At 40.0% G+C, this 6,056-nt stretch overlaps 1 pseudogene; it reads right to left on the bottom strand.

Moving 5' to 3' along the window:
- Positions 1-1,374: 1,374 nt before the first annotated feature.
- On the bottom strand, positions 1,375-5,611 carry LOC122040848 (annotated as a pseudogene).
- Positions 5,612-6,056: the final 445 nt, after the last annotated feature.

The raw sequence follows: 6,056 nt of genomic DNA, 5'->3' as shown, positions 1-6,056 counted from the left end.
TTTGAAGGCTGTCCTATATGCCCAAAGTGCATCTTCAAGTCTTTTGCTCCAATCTTTTCTATCCGGTCTCACAGTCTTTTCAAGAATTGATTTCACCTCCCTGTTAGACACTTCTGCTTGCCCATTTGTTTGTGGGTGATAGGATGTAGAAACTTTATGTGTAACCCCGTACTTATGTAGCAAAGCCTTCATGTGTCTGTTACAAAAATGAGACCCTTGATCACTTATGATCGCCCTGGGTACTCCAAACCTGCAAAATATGTGAGACCTGACAAAACTAACAACAACAGAAGAGTCATCAGTCCGAGTGGGAATGGCCTCCACCCATTTGGAAACATAATCAACTGCAAAATGTAAACAAAACCGAAAGAGGCAGGAAATGGACCCATAAAGTCAATACCCCAAACATCAAAAATCTCACAAAATAATATGAATTGTTGAGGCATTTCATTTCTAAGTCCTATGTTCCCAGTTCGTTGACACCTATCACATGATCTATAAAAAACATAGGCATCACGAAAAAGAGTAGGCCAATACAAACCACATTCTAATATTTTCCTAGCAGTTCTTTGTGGTCCAAAATGTCCTCCACACTCAAAAGAATGACAAAAGGTAAGTACAGACTGAAACTCAGAGTCAGGTATGCATCTCCTAATGATCTGATCACTACAAAACTTCCACAAGTAAGGATCGTCCCAAACATAGAATTTTGAATCACTTTTTAATTTATCTTTTTGAGCTTTTGAAAATTGTTTGGGATAAACATGTGCAACTAAGAAATTCACTAGATCTGCATACCATGGAGACTCACCCTGTAGCTGTAGAAGCTGCTCATCTCTGAAATCATCATCAATGGTCGTGCGATCCAAGTCTCCTTCAATCCTGCTCAAGTGATCTGCAACCAAGTTCTCCTTCCCGCTCCTATCACGTATCTCTACGTCGAATTCTTGAAGCAGAAGCATCCATCTGATTAATCTAGGCTTTGCATCAGGCTTCTTGAGGAGATACTTCAAAGCTGCATGATCAGAAAAAATAATCACATGAGAACAAAGAAGATATGATCTGAACTTATCTAAAGCAAAAACAATAGAAAGAAGCTCTTTTTCTGTTGTTGTGTAGTTTGCTTGAGCTGAATCCAAAGTCTTGGAAGCATAGCAAATAACATGTGGTGCTCCATCCACTCTCTGTGCTAGTACAGCTCCCACTGCATAATCTGAAGCATCACACATCAACTCGAAAGGTAAAGACCAGTCTGGGGGTCTGATAATAGGTGCTGAGGTAAGAGCCTCCTTCAATCTGTCAAAAGCTTCTTTGCACCTCTGATCGAAATCAAACAAAACATCCTTCTGAAGTAGCTGAGATAATGGTAGAGCAATCTTACTGAAGTCCCTAATAAATCGCCTGTAGAATCCTGCATGGCCAAGAAAAGCTCGAACCTCCCGCACGCATGCGGGGTAAGATAAAGAAGATATAGCACTAACTTTAGCAGGATCTACTTCAATGCCCTTCCTAGAGACTATATGACCTAAAACAATGCCATGCTCTACCATAAAATGACATTTTTCAAAATTTAAAACCAAGTCTGTGTCGATACATCTACTCAAAACTCTAGACAAGTTATCCAGACATGCATCAAAAGACGAGCCATAAACAGAAAAATCATCCATGAAAACTTCCATGCAATGCTCTAATAAATCACCAAAAATACTCACCATGCATCGCTGAAAAGTCCCTGGAGCATTGCATAAACCAAATGGCATCCTACGATATGCGAATGTACCGAAAGGGCAAGTGAAGGTCGTCTTCTCCTGGTCCTCTGGGTCGATGCAAATCTGAAAATAACCAGTGTACCCATCAAGAAAACAATAATGGGATTTACCTGCCAGCCTCTCCAACATCTGATCAATAAAAGGTAGTGGATAATGATCCTTCCTGCTTGCTTGGTTCAGCTTCCTGTAATCCACACATACCCTCCAGGAATTCTTCACTCTCGTGGGAACCAACTCGTTCTCTTCATTAGCTACCACTGTCACCCCTGACTTCTTCGGAACCACGTGGATGGGACTTACCCATTTGCTGTCAGAAATCGGATAAATAATGCCTGCCTGTAAGAGTAGTCACCTCCTTCTTTACCACATCCAAGATCAAAGGGTTCAGTCGTCTTTGTGGCTGTCTCACTGGCTTCACATCCTCCTCCAAATAGATCCTATGCATACAAATGGAAGGACTGATCCCAGGAATGTCCGCCAAAGTCCATCCAATGGCCTTCCTATGCTGTCTCAGAATCTCTAATAATCTCTCCTCCTGATCTGGTTCCAAATTCTGAGCTATGATGACAGGTAGCTGCTGATTTTCTCCCAAATATGCATATTTCAGATGTTGGGGCAATGGTTTCAACTCCTCTTGTGTCTGCTCCATAATAGGTGATCCTAGGGGTAATGCTGCTGAGCAATCCCCTACACATACCTCTTCCTCTCTGAGCGATCCTAGGGGTAATGCTTCTCCCAAGCAATCCCCTACGCATTCACTTGCATTGACATCAGATTCCACATCTAAAACATCTTCCAATAATGCAACAAAGTCATTCACTGTACCAAAATCAGAAATCTCTAAGTCTGAATCAATATCTGGCAAGAACTCCATGCCATCCAGCTCCTCTGAGATATCCACGCTAAGTATAGAATGATCCTCTCTAGGATGCTTCATAGCCTCAAAAATGCTGAATCTAACCACTGTGTCTCCTATCTCCATAGAAAGAGTTCCAGCATGCACATCAATCTTCGTTCTAGCAGTCTTCAAGAATGGACGTCCAAGAATAAGCGGAGCCCTGTTTGCAAGCACATCACCCTCCATGTCTAAGATGTAAAAATCTGTCGGAAAAATTAACTCCCTCACTTTTACCAATACATCTTCTATCACTCCAGCTGGGTGTGCTTGACTTCTATTGGCCAACTGAATCACTACACCTGTAGGCTGCAAAGGTCCAATTCTTAATGACTGAAAAACTGATTTAGGCATCACATTAATAGAAGCTCCAAGATCTAACATCGCATCCTCAAAAATACAATCTCCTATAACACAAGGCACGGTAAAAACTCCTGGATCTTCACACTTCTGAGGAACTGGCTGAAGTAATGCTGAGACATTCTTTCCCATACTTATCAATTCATTTCCCTTCAATTTCTTTTTGTGCACACAAAGATCCTTGAGGAATTTGGCATATTTTGGAATTTGCTTAATCATGGTAAGCAAAGGAACGTTCACTTCAACCTTGCTGAACAATTTCACTAATTCTTGATATTCTTTCGCCTTTTCTTCCTCCATCTCTTTCCTTGGTTGTACACTTCTTTGAGGGAAAGGTAATGGAATAGAATGCTCAACTCCTTGCTGGTTTAGATTTCTGTCCAGATTCTGTCCAGAATTTCCCAGATTATGTGCTGAATTTTGAGCTGAATTTGAAGCTGCTGTTGGAGTAAATTCCAAGCCGAAATCTGCTCCATCAATTTGATCAGAATCTGAAGTTTCCGGTTGATTGAAATGTTGCTGATCAACTCCAGTAATCCCATGCTGTGCAGAATCTGGCTGCTCTGAATTTGCTGGAAAATTCTGGAAATTTTGTGAACTCGAAGCTGCAAATGGCCTGGAAATATTCTGCTGTGCTCCTGCTGGAAAATTCGGATTTGGGTCTGAAATTGTTTTACCACTTCGAAGAGTTAATGCACTAACATTTCCTTTAGGATTTGGAGTTGGTTGTGAAGGTAACTGCCCAGATCCTTGATTTTGCATTTGATTGATGTTGCTAGCAAGTTGCCCAATCTGTCTTTCAATGTTTTGCAGCGTTGTATCAGTTCTTTGCTGGTGTTGCTGCTGTTGCATCATTTGCTGCATCAAATCTTCAATTTTCGAGTTGCTAAAGTTGTGCTGAGGTTGCATTGATCTAGGACTTGTAGAAGATGGAAGTGCAAGCTGAAATTGATGCTGATTCGCACTGCTTGGCTGCTGGAAATTCTGCACAGGTTGCTGAATTTGCTGGAAATGGTTTTGCTGATTCTGTGCATTCTGAAATTGTGGCTGAAATGCAACATTCGAATGCTGAAAATTCTGGAATGGTTGAAATTGCTGATTTTGGTTGAAGTTTTGCTGAAATTGTGGCTGCTGGAAGTGCTGATTTTGCTGAGAATGAACTGCTGGATGGTTCTGGAAATAATGTTGATTCTGCTGATGCTGAAATGATGGCTGACCAATCTGATTTTGTGTTGGCTGCTAATAAAATGTGTTCCCATACCTCAAATTAGGATGATCCCTCCATCCCGGATTATAAGTTGAAGAGTTGGGATCATACTTGTGTTGCTGAAATTGAGGTCTTGAAATGGCTGCAACAGATTCATCTTGATATAAATTAGGACAATGATCCGAAGAATGATCTTGGCTTGAACAAATTCCACACAACTTCATCATTGATAAAGGAAAATTTGAAACTTGACTCGAATTTTGCAACGCCATTTGCTTCACTAGAGAGGTCAATTCTTGCAAATTGTTTCTGATTTCTTGTTGCTCATTCGAAACCAAATGAGTTTCATTAACCACTCTAGTCCCAAGAGCTCTACTCCCAAATTGCTGTGAATTTTCTGCCATATTTGAAATTAACTCTCTTGCTTGATTTGGAGTCTTATTCACCAAGGCTCCTCCAGCTGCTGCATCTATCATGCTCCTATCCATAGGAAGTAGACCCTCATAGAAATATTGAACAAGAAGCTGATCACTAATCTGATGTTGTGGACAACTTGAACACAGCTTCTTGAATCTCTCCCAATAATCATAAAGAGTCTCTCCCACTACTTGCTGAATACCACAAATGCTCTTCCTGATAGTTGCAGTCCTAGAAGCTGAGAAAAATTTCTCCAAAAATGCTTTCTTCATATCAATCCAACTAGTAATGTATCCAGCTGGAAGGCAATATAACCAGTCCTTTGCTGCTCCTGTCAAAGAGAATGGAAAGGCCCTCAACTTAATGTCTTCTTCTGAAATCCCCTGTGGTTTCATGGTAGAACAAACCACATGGAATTCATGTAGATGGCGGTTGGGATCCTCTCCTGATAACCCTTGAAATTTGGGAAGCAGATGAATAAGTCCTGATCTAAGTTCAAAATCTCCTGCCAAGTCTGGATAAGTGATGCATGAGTACTTATAAGCCACATCTGGTGCTGCAAGCTCTTTCATAGTTCGATCCCCTTCCGTTATCTGATTATCCATCTCTGAAATTCTGCTCTCACAAGTTGTTGCTGACCTAGCTTGTCTCCTTAAAGCCCAAAAGGTTCTCTCAATCTCCGGGTCAAGTTCAAGTAATGTTGCAAAGGAAGACCTAGTCATGCAAGCCAATAAACAATCAAAATTCAGTAGATATCCAATAAAATCAGAAAAATCAGCAACTAAAGCTGAGAAAATTATTCACAATCCAAAACAAACAAACAATTCTAGCAAAGTTTAAAAGTCCCCGGCAACGGCGCCAAAATTTGGTGAGCTCTCTAAATAGATGTCACAAATTAACTCCCAAATTAATGTTCAGATCGAAAACCCGCAACTACACAAAGCAATGTTTTAGTATAAGGCCCGAGTCGAATTTCCGAGGATTATGCTAGAACGTACTTGTTTTGGATTAAGAACATACTTTTTGGGTTTTCTAGATATAAAATGGGGATTTGGAATTCAAAATAAAATCATAAAACTAGAAATGAATTCAAGAACTTAAAGTACCCTACTGCAGAAATAAGTCTAAAAACCAAAAGAAACTAAACTTCAAACAATTCCTTCACTGATCTATAAAACTGAAAAAATGCAAAACTGCAGAAATAAATTTGAACTAAATGAAACTATCAACTAGAAACTAAATCTGGTTAGCCACAACTTAGAAAACAGAATCGCAGAAAATATTTCTGCACAAACAGAACAAAACAGCACACAAAAACAGAACTAGCATATCAAATTCATGTAGAAAATGAAACTACAACTAAATCCAAACTATAAACTATCAGATTCAGAAACAAAACTGTGTAAAC

This window comes from Zingiber officinale, chromosome 2A (assembly GCF_018446385.1).
Source record: "Zingiber officinale cultivar Zhangliang chromosome 2A, Zo_v1.1, whole genome shotgun sequence".
Classification (NCBI taxonomy): domain Eukaryota; kingdom Viridiplantae; phylum Streptophyta; class Magnoliopsida; order Zingiberales; family Zingiberaceae; genus Zingiber; species Zingiber officinale.
The sequence above is the reverse complement of the archived record's forward strand: the minus strand, read 5'-3'. Positions and strand labels throughout refer to the sequence as shown.